Source organism: Akebia trifoliata, chromosome 5 (assembly GCF_017979445.1).
Source record: "Akebia trifoliata isolate Shusen 1 chromosome 5, ASM1797944v1, whole genome shotgun sequence".
NCBI lineage: Eukaryota > Viridiplantae > Streptophyta > Magnoliopsida > Ranunculales > Lardizabalaceae > Akebia > Akebia trifoliata.
Window position 1 is genome coordinate 26,690,873 of NC_141379.1, and position 13,819 is coordinate 26,704,691.

General features: G+C 34.1%; 1 pseudogene across 1 annotated transcript; it reads left to right on the forward strand.

The window, feature by feature from the left end:
- Positions 1–525: 525 nt before the first annotated feature.
- Positions 526–11,318, forward strand: LOC147401850 (G-type lectin S-receptor-like serine/threonine-protein kinase CES101; annotated as a pseudogene). Its single transcript, XR_015178948.1, has 8 exons — positions 526–905; positions 6,828–7,699; positions 8,659–8,735; positions 8,885–9,087; positions 9,664–9,873; positions 10,274–10,511; positions 10,687–10,834; positions 10,939–11,318. The product of XR_015178948.1 is annotated as a G-type lectin S-receptor-like serine/threonine-protein kinase CES101 (transcript).
- Positions 11,319–13,819: the final 2,501 nt, after the last annotated feature.

Genomic DNA, 13,819 nt, shown 5'->3' on the forward strand with positions numbered 1-13,819 from the left:
ATAGTTATTTACAATTTGATTAGGCTCTTATAGAATCCTAAACCCAAAAAAAAAAAACTTAGAAAGGAAAAAAAAAAGAAAAAAACTTCTATTGGCACCCCAACCTCAATCATTAACTTATTTTCTTTAATTTTAATGATAAATTCTCAAATAATTACTAAAGTTTTCAAAAATGTTGAAAGTGTTACATGTATTGATACAATTATCAGATAATGTTGAAAAAATATTATCAAATTATCAACATTACGTGATAATTATAATAACATTAGTAACACTTTGGAAATACCAAAATTTTTTGTAATTATTTGAAAATTTGCCTAAATTTTAATTGGATTGTAATAAGTAAAAGTTAGGATGCCATTAGCAGCTCTTTTTATTTTTTTTAACATAATTGGTTGAATCACTTCAAATTTCAATGGTCAAAATTCAAAACTTACGACTTTCGTGGCTAATTGACTAACTCAGGAAATAGTTTTTACGAGAATAAATTAGATTGATCAATTTAAATGTAAAAAAGTCAATATAAGTGTTGATAGAGGTATCTCCATTAACACAATCCTCCAATGGCCATGAAGAGAAACCATACCCTTGGTGCTTCACTTCTACTTCTCTTCATTTTCCTTTACTTACCATCCCATGCAACAGCAGCAAACTCATCCTTTACACGAGGTGGCGGACTAACGGATTCGCAGACCTTAGTTTCTCCAAATTCCATCTTCACACTAGGCTTCCTCACCCTCGGAGAATTCAATAACCGTTACTTAGGGATATGGTTCGATGTGGGAATTGATCTTCCGTACACATATGTATGGATCGCCAATCGTGACACCCCAATAGGTGATTCCACTGGTTTTCTTACCATTGATGATGCTGATGGAAAATTAAAAATCACGCACAGTGGAGTCAATGGTGTTGGAATTATTATTATTATTATTATTATTATTATTATTTTCGTAATTAAAATTATTTTGTGGCCTTTTCACATATACAAATTTTATATAAATACTGGATTGTAATTTGTTCAAAACATTAAGGATAAAATTGGAAACCATGTTAGTAGTCTGGCATTGGTTACCAGTATCAAATATGATGGGTTAGTGAACATCTTATCAAAACTTAAGTGGTATTCACCTAATACTAGAATTCTACGATGGGTAGAAAATCTAGTATCCTCTATTATAAATAGGTGGCCGTCCCCCCCTCTCTACACACAGATTATTCTATCATTGAGATAGAAGGTTCCCATCACCAAAGTGTAGGCAGAGTTGGGATAGTGCACCTATTCTTCGCAGATCAAGATCAAAGTGTTCTTTGCGGATTATCGGAAAAGCGAATCCAGGTATTTTACAATTATTGCTTTTCGATTTCGATTATTCTATTGTTTGTTCAAGATCAAATCCTAGATCCATGAATATCATGTTTATTGTATTTTTCAACAATTGGTATCAGAGCCTGTTTGGATTTGTTCTTGTGCAAAAACTTTGATTAAATCTCAGTTAAAATAGATTTATCTCGATTAAATCTGATGTGAATCCGGATTTATTTTGGAATAAATGTTTATTTATTTATTTATTTAAAGTCGATTTATCCGAAAATAAAATTTGCGTTTTTTGTTTTCCAAATCAAGAACACAATCGACTTCTGTTAATCCATTAAAATTGAAAACAACATTGTAATCTCGTTCGATCAAATCCAGTTCGATTGAATCAAAATCGAAATCGTTTTCTTGTGATGTTAGTAATCATTAGAAATCGAAGCCATCACAAACCGAAGTCGAAGAGATTATGAAATAGAATAAATAAACTAAACAAAGAGATTGAAAGAATCTGAAATTGAAGAGATTTCAGATCTGTTACCCCAAATTATTTATTTATTTATTTATTTATTTTTTCTCATAAACTCTGAAATCTAGATCTGTTAAGATCGAATAAGAATAAAAATAAAATAAAGGTTTTCGTTTTTCGAATTTCAGTCGATCAGATCTGCCGATCTGAGTCGCGAGGTTTTAATCGGACGCTACCGGACAGTTTTCGGTGGCCGTTTGTATCGTCTGACACCGTCGATCAGACCTGCCGGTCGACGAATGGACGGCTGCGATCGGGTGGCGGCGCGGCTAGGGTTTTACAGGGTTCGGTCTTCTTGACGAAGAAGACGAACTGTTTTAGTTTTTTGGGCCTCGAGTTTTTTTTTTATTGGGCCAAGCTCGATTGTTATTTGGGCTTTGTAATTTAATTGGGCTTTAATACTCGGCTTTGGGTCAAGCCCAATATTTCTTATGTTGGGCTATTATTTTCGTTTGGGCTAAAGACCGATTGATTCTCAGTTGGGCCAAGCCCATATTAATAGCTCGTTTGGGCTTATCTATTGAGATTGGGCTAAGCCCGTTTCATAGTATAACTTATGATTTAATTAAGTCTGTTGGGTTAAACCCGTTTCAGACTCGAACCGACTCACTTAACCGAACCGTTTGGGTCAACATTTGACTCGATTCGAGCCGAACCGGTCCAGCCGAACCGGTTCAGTGGTTCAAACATGAATCAGACCATAGAAAATCGGGTTTTTCTTTTAAAAACTTTGAAAAATCATAATTAAATCGTTTTAACTCCGATTTAGACAAAACAAGAGTCCATTTTGAATATTTTTTCGAGATCTATTCAATAAAAATGTTAAAATAATTCTTTGACAGCAACATATATCAGTAAAGTTCAGATTAAGTTGTACCATTTTGGAGAATATATCTATAATTGCTTTCTTTTATATTGAATAATTTATTTTGTTATTTTAATGTACCCACATGCAAAAATTACAATAATTAGAAAGCAAATTTAGATATATTAGGGTATAGGTCTTGTCTATAGGGGTTTAGGAAGACACTTTGAGTGATCGTTCAAGGAACGTGATGGAAATAGGATAGTAGTCTGCCTAAAGGTGACCGTTCTATGGAAGTTACGGGTTTTTGAATTCTGAGACTTAATGTCTCACTAAGATCACTTTGTGGCACTCTTTTGCATGAAATCACTAACTTCTGCCTAAAGGTGATTTAGGGATGTTTGTGTAGATTGAGTGAATAGAATAGTCACAAGTGTGAAGGGGAGAGAAGGATAACCCTCTTGCCTAAAGGTGTGGATAGTGTCTGGATTGAACTGAAACATGAGTGGCTAAGTCTATGTGCAAACTCCAACGCAATTTTAGGGAACATATAGCATATTGAGATCTCAGCCCAAAGGCGAGTCTTGATGATGCGACTTGTTTGTACCTGCAGAGTGAAAAGTTTTACCCTTAATAAAACACTCTGATACGATTCGACCAAAACCCCTGGTACGAATTGAAAGAATTGAATCCCACAGTGTATATATATATATATATATATTAATGATTGACCACATCTTATTGCAGCTATAGATGGGTCATTGATTCAAAAGAGTCTGGCAGGGATTGAACCTCTTAATGGCTCTAATTATTCATCTTGGAGGATGAATATTGATATTTTGTTGGGATGCATGGATTTTGATTTTATTCTTTTTGAGGACATCCCACCAGCTCCACTTCCAGATTCTACGGAGTTGGTAAGAACCCATTTTGCTAAATGGGAAAAGGCTAATAGATTGTCCATGATGATCATTCGAACATCTATTAGTGAGACTTTTCGAGGTGGTATTCAGACCATAGATACAGCTAAGGAACTGTTGCAAGTTATCAAGAAACAGTTTGTGGGAACAAAGAGATCAGTTCAGTATGAGTATTTGGGTCAGCTAATGAATCTGAAGTATGATGGTAACGAAAATGTGCGAGAACATATTCTGAAGATGTCAAAGCTCGTCATTGGTCTCCGTGAACAAGGGATTATTTTTGAAGATGATCTTTTGGTTCATATGGCAGTTTTATCTCTGCTTAAATCTTTTGATACTTTTAAAGTCAATTACAGTGCACAAGAAACTAAATGGGACTTGAATCAGTTGATTTCTCTTTGTGTTACTGAGGAAGAAAGATTGAAGGGATCGAAGGTTGAGTCAGCTCACTTGGCAGTTCACCCAAATAGCAAGAAAGATTTCAAGAAAGGCGGCAACAAGAATTTCAAACAAGGAAAAGAGTTTAAGGATTTCAAGAATCAGAAAATAATCAAGGAAAAGACAGAGATTGGGAAAATAGATAATGAAGATTGCTGGTTCTGAAAGAAAAAGGGACACATGAAGAAAGATTGTTTTGCGTATAAGAACTGGTTGCAAAAGAATCTAGGAGGCGTTCGACAACAAGAGAAACCTCAAACCAGAGGATAGACTTCTCTTAGGAATGCAGAGGCATTGTAGGTTGAGGTTGTTGGAGCTTATCGTCCCATTCTCGATATAGGACATTCTTTGATTTTAGAGGAGATTTTCTACATCTCGTCTTTTAGAAGAAACATTCTTTCCATTTATAGATTGGACATTGTTGGACATGTTTTATTTATTTATTTATTAGATGATATTTATCAGTTATCTTTGGATAATTTGTTTGTTTCTTCTCTGTTATGTTTATCTATTGATTAGTATGTTCAGGGGTCTAAGCGTTCTAGTTCGTTAGAAAACTCTTCTGCATTATGATTTTTTGAAATTAGATCACATTTCTAATAAAGACTAGAATCCTTAATTTTAGGAAAGAATTCTAGGTCCTCTAGATTTTCAGATTTTTGATGTTTGTATGAATTGTCTTAAAGATAAGATGATTAAGCAACGGAAGTTTGAAGTTATTAGGGTTACCGATTTGCTAGGTTTCTTGAATATGATCAAAATAGTGGGAGTGAAAAGTGAAGGAAAGTTATATTTGAAGAGAAACATAGTGATCTACCAATATATATTATTCTGCAACCTTTACCTCATTTGGTGGCATCACCTATCCGTACTGTTATTATAAAAGATGCAGCAATCCAACCAGAACCCAATCCTCAAGTAGTGGTGGTTCTAGTTCCACAACCAATCATTCCCATTAGGAGATCTACTCGAGAACGCAGACCCGCTATTACAGATGATTATGAGGTATACTTTCAGGAAGGAGATGCTATAAAAGGTGATGTAGATGATCCTTCAACATTCAAAGAGGCAATGGACTCAAATGAATATCAATTCTGGCAGGAAGCAATGAAAGAAGAATTGAGATTTATGGAAAAGAATGAAGTATAGGAACTAACGATGTTTCCAGAAAGTTGTAAGATAATAGAATGTAAAATAAGGTTTGTAGCAAAGGGTTTCATGAAAAAGTCAAGTATTGATTTCTATAAGACTTATTCTCAAGTTATCTGCAAGCTGAAAATATTAATAGGTTGAAACAATCATCAAGACAGTGGTACTTGAAATTTGATCAAGTGGTGACTAGATACGGATTTAAAGAAAATGTCGTCATATATCGCAAGATGAGTGGGAGTCGATTCATCATTCTTGTGATTTATATTGATGATATATTGCTAGTAAGCAATGATGCTCATCCCTTATGTGATAATTAGGTTGTTACTGATTTTGCAAAGAATGAAAGAGTAACCAGAGGAAACAAGCACATCGAAATAAAATACCTTTTAGTATGTGAAAAGGTTCGTAAATGATTGATCGAGATTGCCAAGATAGATTCTAGCAATATGATAGCTGACCCTCTCACAAAAGGATTCCCGCTAAAGATTTTCAAGGAACATGTAACTCGTATGGGAGTTATCATGTCATTTGTTCATGTTATTTAAGTATTAAGTTTATTTTATGCTTGTTTTGATTTATTTATACTCTTGATAGACTATTTATTACTGCTTAAAGAAATTAATTATGACTAATCATTATTTATGCATTATTGTGTACACATGTTAAGTTTGCCTGTGAGTAGATGTACTCGTAAAGTATTAAAGAAATGCTTGGACTAGACGTGACTTGGCATCACGTTGATGAAGTCTTCATTCTGGATAGAAAGGTGATGGAATATCACATAGCTGGTTGCTAGTAAGATATCAGAATGACATACGATGAGTATGAAGCTGGACACCTAGGGAATGTACATACAGACTACATTGAAGGCTGTACATTGCCCTAATACCACAAAGAAAGTTCACGTAAAGGTAAACTCCTGAATTTATTGATGGTACTAGTTTTGAGACCATGGAACTGTCTTAGGGCCGACAAATGAGCACTTTGTTACATCCATGATCCATTATTAGTGGTATCTTTGAATAAAGGTGACAGTTAAAGATTATCTGAATTGTTTTGAACAATTATTTTTCAAAAGAGTGCACTCGATTATTCAAAAGGTAACAGTCCAGAGAGTCGTTTTAAACAAAAGGTATATGTGAAGGCCAAGTGGGAGATTGTTGGAATTATTATTATTATTTTCGTAATTAAAATTATTTTGTGGCCTTTTCACATATACAAATTTTATATAAATACTGGATTGTAATTTGTTCAAAACATTAAGGATAAAATTGGAAACCATGTTAGTAGTCTGGCATTGGTTACCAGCATCAAATATGATGGGTTAGTGAACATCTTATCAAAACTTAAGTTGTATTCACCTAATACTAGAATTCTACGATGGGTAGAAAATCTAGTATCCTCTATTATAAATAGGTGGCCGTCCCCCCCTCTCTACACACAGATTATTCTATCATTGAGATAGAAGGTTCCCATCACCAAAGTGTAGGCAGAGTTGGGGTAGTGCACCTATTCTTCGCAGATTAAGATCAAAGTGTTCTTTGCGGATTATCGGAAAAGCGAATCCAGGTATTTTACAATTATTGCTTTTCGATTTCGATTATTCTATTATTTGTTCAAGATCAAATCCTAGATCCATGAATATCATGTTTATTGTATTTTTCAACAAATGGACCTGGGCCTTTCCCGTTAAGTTCCGAACGAGCAGCAAATGGAAGTGTCGTGACAGCTAGTCTGCTAAATTCGGGTAATTTTGTGTTGAATGAAACATATTCTAATGGAATCGGGTATCGGATACTATGGCAGAGCTTCGATTATCCTACCGACATACTTCTACCTGGGATGAAGCTAGGCGTGAATTCAAAGACGGGGAAGAATTGGTCACTTATTTCATGGATAAGCAACCAAGTCCCTTATGCAGGGGCGTTTACTCTTGAGGTTGACCGCAATGGTACAAACCAATTGGTCATCTCACGACGAGAAGAGGTTTATTGGAGGAGTGGTGTTTGGAACGGAACTAATTTTGAAAACTTACCTGAATTAATACCAATTGAGGAATACTCAAACATTACTAACCAATACAATTACAGCTTCGTTTCGAGTAAGGATGAGAGGTACTTCACTTACTCTGCTAAGCCGGGTTCTTATTATTCTTCTGCCATCTTAGTTTGGAGGATGAGATTGATGGGGCAACTCGAGAAGATTGAGGTTGTTGCCCCCCCTGTGGGTATTCTGGGATGGGGAACATTGATTGATTGTAGAAACAAAACGAAAGGTTGTGAGGGTAACAAGCCATCAGCTTGCAGGAGCGGTGAAGAGGTGTTCAAGCAAAGAAATGGTGGTATGTCAGGTAGACCTTATACAGATGGGCCTAATATGAGTCTCAGCGATTGTGAAATCAAGTGCAGGAGCTATTGCTCTTGTATTGCTTATGCTTCCTTAGACAAAGATGAGACAAGATGTAACATTTGGGTTAAGGGATCAAAGTTTAGTGGGAGCGGCGATGCCCAAATTTATCTTCTAACCTCAAAACAAGGTAAGTCACAAAAGAATTGATATATATATATATATATATATATATACAGTACATCACATGGATTTATTCACAAAATTCTCTAATAAAGTAAAATTTTTATCCCAATCCTCTTCAACATTTAAATCTAACTAACAAGATTAGGATTTTAGGAACAGCAAATCTGCAGAAGAAATTTATGTACTTCCTTCCTAAAAACAAGGTAATTCACATAATGATGTGCATACAACATGGATTAGGTCTGAGCACTGTCACACAATTCTCCAAAAACTTCTCCGAATAGGATCCTCAATGTTTTATCTGCTTCAACTTGAAATCCCAAGAACACGATAGAGATTTTAGAGAGATTGAAAATGATGGGTGTTTTAGGGAATTTTCCAAACAATCTGAAAAAATTCATTGAATAAGGGACCAACCAATTAATTTTTCACAAACAACAAAAATTTTATCCTTCAACCTCAACATTTTATCTTATTCAAGCCCAAAATAACATGATAAGATTTTAGGGAGGTTGAAGATAATGGGTTATTTGGGAAGAAACCCAAAAACATCATTAGTGTAAACCCAATTTTCTATCGAAACCTTATTGGATTTATCAAAATTAACCTAGCTGAGTGGCGCGAATGAATTGTCAAATCCAAACTTGTTACCATAGGTCGGAATAAACTTAGATGGGGCACAATCACCTGGTAGTGCAGCCACGCTGGTGGTGAGGTGTTTTTTCCTCCCTATCGGTCTTGCCTAAGCAGAGTTATCTTTTCTTTGGAACATCCTGTAGTGTTCTAATTGTATTTAATTTCATTATTTTTGCACAGAATATGAAAATGAAATGTTACTATCAAATTTCAATTCCTAGGAAATTTTATTTATTTTTTATTACGAGTTGTATACATCATAAATAAATGAATTGTTAGTAAATAAGACATTTATTAGTGAACCTATGTTGATATACATGAAATGATTTAGAGAGAGAATTCAACAAGCAAATAGTTTTGTTCTTCAATGCAGGAAAAAAATGGTGGATATGGCTCAGTATTGCAATGGCAATTGCTTTGATAATGTCTCTTTTGGCCTCTCTAAGCTACTTGTAGTGGAAAAAGATCAAAGGTAAACTCCCATAATAAAGTAAATGACTTTATAGAGTGACATTTGGACTATAATATTTGTTCCCCTAATTGTTGAACCCAAACAGAAGCAGAGACAAATGATGAGAAGGTATTACTTGAATTAGGATCTCTTCCTTCTAACAAATTTGGTGATGCCAACATGCTTGAAAGACATGGAAAGAAGGGTCATGAGTTTATACTATTCAAGTTTGATAGCATAGCGGCTGCCACAGATAACTTCTCATCAACAAATAAGCTCGGAGAGGGTGGATTCGGACCTGTTTATAAGGTAACATTTTTAGATAGTTAAGTTGGTTGCATCCCCGAACTAACTACTAGTAAGGGGCTGCGCCTGCTGTTTTGTTTTTCTTTGGAAAATTGTCTGACATAGGTGAAAAATGGAGAGTTGAAAACATGCTTTCTTTCCATCATTCAAAAATTAAAAAAATTTGGTAGAAGAAGCACACGAAATCACTGTGATCCATGATTTCCAGTCATTGATTTGAGCATCTAGAAAAAAATGTCTAAATCCAATTGCTAGAAATACTTATGGAAAGTGCTCAAATTTATTGGCTAAAAAATCCCTAACCATGATGGTTTTTGGTATCCTGAGCCATTGAAATGGTGGGTTAAACTTTCATCTGGTCAGTAACCTGACCAAGTATTCCTCATGAAGTACTTTGTAATGTTGATGCTAAAATACTGTTATAGACTCATCATCGAAGTCAGACTTAGATGCTGATCTACTGCTAGTATCTACAATTTCTTTAATCAAACTCGGTTAACATGATTATGATTTATTACTTCAAGCATCTTTCTTTCTTATGCGTAACAAGTAACTTTTTCCTTGATATTATTATTTCAGGGAACATTACTTGAGGGACAGGAAATAGCAGTGAAAAGACTTTCCAGAAGTTCGGGACAAGGGTTAAAGGAGTTCAAAAATGAGATGTACTAATTGCCAAACTTCAACATAGGAATCTTGTAAGACTTTTGAGTTGCTGCATTAAAGGAGAAGAAAAGATGCTAATCTATGAATACATGCCCAACAAAAGCTTGGACTTCTTCCTCTTTGGTTTGTGATCCTTTCAAATATTATTTATTTGATTTTTAAGTTTCTAATTCATGTTTTAAACATGCTCATTTCCTTTTATATTGCCAGGTAAGATGTTCCATGTCTTGATTAAAGATGTGATCATGGTGAAGTTAAATGGAAAATAGGGTGATCAGCCCTATTGACTAGGATAATTTGTATATTGTGATGAAAATGAGATTAAATGCATTGCATGGAAATGTTGTGATTTCAATAGTTGAGTTGTCTTGAATGATTAATTCTTAATATACTAGATAATATAAAAAACATCGTGGCAAAGACACTTCTCCTCACGCATTTGTTTGGTTTTATTTATCTTTGACATTCATAAAGCATACACAAAAGATAACGTATGATCTATACAAATTTTTATTTGTAGCAGATCCCATGGGAAGAGAGCTACTAGATTGGAAGAAACGTATCAATGTCATCGAAGGGATTGCACAAGGGCTTCTTTATCTACATACATATTCTAGACTAAGGGTGATTCATAGAGATTTAAAAGCTAGTAACATTTTACTGGATGATGAGATGAACCCAAAGATATCGGATTTCGGCCTGGCAAGAATTTTTGGATTGAGAGAATCTGAAGCAAATACAAATAGGATCGTTGGGACATAGTAAGTTAATCACAAATACACATCTACGTGAAAACATCTAATACTTTTCAATGCATAATTATCTCTACCAGCACATTTTTGTATCTGGACAACTTTTTCACATAGCTTGCACCGGCATGTATATGCACATCGCTTTCCAATATTACTAATGACTTTATTTAATGGTTGAATACAGTGGTTATATGTCTCCTGAGTATGCCATGGAGGGCATTTTCTCTGAGAAGTCAGATGTCTTCAGTTTTGGGGTGTTATTGCTAGAGATTTTCAGTGGCAAGAAAAAAAGCTTCAATGATTTTGATCGCCATCTCAATCTCATAGGATATGTAAGTTGCTAACACAAAATCAATTTAGTTGTTGACACTTCGAATTCATAAGTTTGAGTTGGATTTATATAAAAAGTAAATCTGAACTTGCATGATTTCTTCAGGCATGGGAGTTGTGGGGAAAAGGTGCAGGTGTTAAGCTAATAGATCAAATGTTGGATACTTCATGTTGCAAAGATAAAATGTTGAGATGCATTCATGTGGGTCTCTTTTGCGTGCAAGAAAGTGCAACAGATAGACCCACCATGGTAGATGTTGTTTCTATGTTTGCTAATGAAGCTATGCTTTTGCCTGCTCCGAAACAACCGGGATTCTCTACCAGGAGAAGTGTGGCGGAGAAAGATTTACTTATAGGCAAACCAGAATGTAGTTCCCTAAATGCTCTAACTATGTCTGTGATGGAGGCACGGTAACAGTGATTGGTTAGTATCATAAGACTAATCTATGAAAACAGAGTGGAAATATAAGGAACTGTCATTTTTTACAGAGTAGTGTCTAAAAATAGTTAGATTATTTGTCATATAACTTATAATATGTTAAAAATAGATGTAAATAATTAGATTATTTCATATAATTTACCTTCCATGATATATTAAAAATTACAATATAGACCGATCAAAAAAAAAAAGTACAATATATGAAACTTCAAATCCATGTGGTAGAAATGTATATGTTAGGGTTTATTAAAAAATTTCTGGATGGGTACTAATATGAAGTCTGAACCCTTCAATTTCACCTATTTTGTTCATCCTTTTATTTAAGGGAAAATTACCTTACAAAAAAAGGGTTAATTTTTTGAAAATTACAAAAACCAATAAAATGCACTAGATTGTTCCTCGTATTCACAAAACATTGGATTGTCGAGTGTTTTAGATTTTGAAAGCTACGATGTAAAACAGTTCCCTTAGTCTTTTAGTATGATTTCAAATCTTACTAAGGGTCCTTGAAATCAAATTGGCAATCCAACAACATAGCCTTCTAGATTTCATGAAAAAAAATCTTAAATTGAAAAGAAATTAAAAAATTATTATTATTTTTGTGTTTAATCCAAGGTTTTGAAAATAGGCCGCCACTAAACTCCAATTGAACTCCCAAATTGAAAGTTTTTAAAATTTAACGAAAAAATTAATCTGTTTTAATATTTTTATTTTAAGTTCCTCTAAATCATGTGGTATCGGATGATGTTTTTGAAAGCAACAAGGTGAACTCAATGACACTCTTAATAAGATTTCAAATCTTATTACGGTAGTCTGGCTAGTCTTACTCAAATGTTACTCGATATGTAAAAGAGTTTAACACGCTGGAGTCTGGACGCTGGACAGTCCCACGAGTTGGAAAAACGCTGGACAGAGCAGCGTGTTAAATCTTTTTCAGGAATTAAAAAAAAAAAATGTTAATAATTAATTTAAAAACAACACTTGTTTTGTAATTTTCCCTTTATTTAATAATATATTGTTTGTCATACCATTTCAGCCATGTTAGGTGAAGTTTACGGCCTTCCATGTGATTTCAAATTGATGACAGGCCCCACTACCTTGGTCAACTCTTGAATGATAATTAAAAATACCTTAGTTGCCATCATTTTTCCACCTCTTGCGTATTGTCAAAGCCCCTTTATTTTCTCAGTAATGAGATTTGAGTATTATTTTTACCCTGATTTTTTATTTTGGGATTCGATCTCCTTTGACCTTCAAACTTCACTAATAAGTTAGAATTTTTGAGAAATAAAATATTATTACCTCAAATTTTCTCCTCCTAACCCATGATAAGTATATTTATTTTGTCACCCTTGCTTTCAATTTAAGATTCTCTTTTCTTTCATCTTCAAATTTCAAGAGCAAGATAGGATTTGTGAGAAATAAAAAATGATGAATTTTTGGGTGGAAAAATTAAGGATTTTCTAAAAAGGATTAAAGACAGTGAAAACAAGGTTGATCATGATGAATTGAAGAAGAATTTGGATGGATTAAAAAAATTTAAATTTAACAGGTTGAAGAGCTTGATGACTGATTTTTGGGAGAAGATTATTAAGTGTCTTTCGTTAGGGGTTGAAGGAGAGCATCTAAATAATTATATAAACATATTAGGGACTTGTCATAATTGAGTGATTTGACGGAAAATTAACTACGCGAATCGTCATCTAACTTAAATATTTTTGCACCAAATAAGTAGAAATTATCGAAAGAATGTGTTAGGCTTATTTGGTTATATCGCACATGGTGAAAATAAACAAACCCTTGCTTGACTTATGAGAAGGATTAATAATTCCTAACTTTTGGGCAGTAGCTTGATGGTCCATTCGCTAAAAAGATAATTTAAATATTGTCGAATTACCCGTTAAGGTTAGGAACTATTTAAAAAGAATCCCTCACACAGGTTTATTACTTTTTAATGCCATATGAAGGTTTGAGAGAACTTCCTAAGGAATTTTCCTAGTTTAACTTAGTTAAGAAATATAAAAGATAATATTGGTACGTTATCTAGATCGTCTACGTGTCCGAACCAATTATGTGGTACCTTGAATGAGCCAATAAATCCCATCCTGCCCATTAACAGGGTAGATCAAAGTAGTGGTGTCTAACTTGGTTGGTAAGGCAGGACAACATAGATAGAATCTGGTCTGCTTGAGAGGGCAAGTTTGATCCAAAGATTTGCATAATTTTGAAATGTACCATATTGAAGTCTAAGATCTCGGAAGAGATCTCCCAACAATCTTGAACTCAATATCAGATATTCATATTCCGTTTAAGATCTTTAGAATCAAGGAATTTTCTATAATCAAATTCTGATTAAAAGGACAACCTTATTCGAAGGAATGATCTATAAATAAAAGAATCAATGAAGGAAAAAAGGGTTTGAACTTTCTATTTCTAGACTATTATTTTCTCTCTAATTCTAATTTGAGCGTCGAAGGATTATTGATAGATATTACACCAGAAAGCTACTTCAATTCAATTCAGTAGAGAAGAGTCAATCGAAGCATCA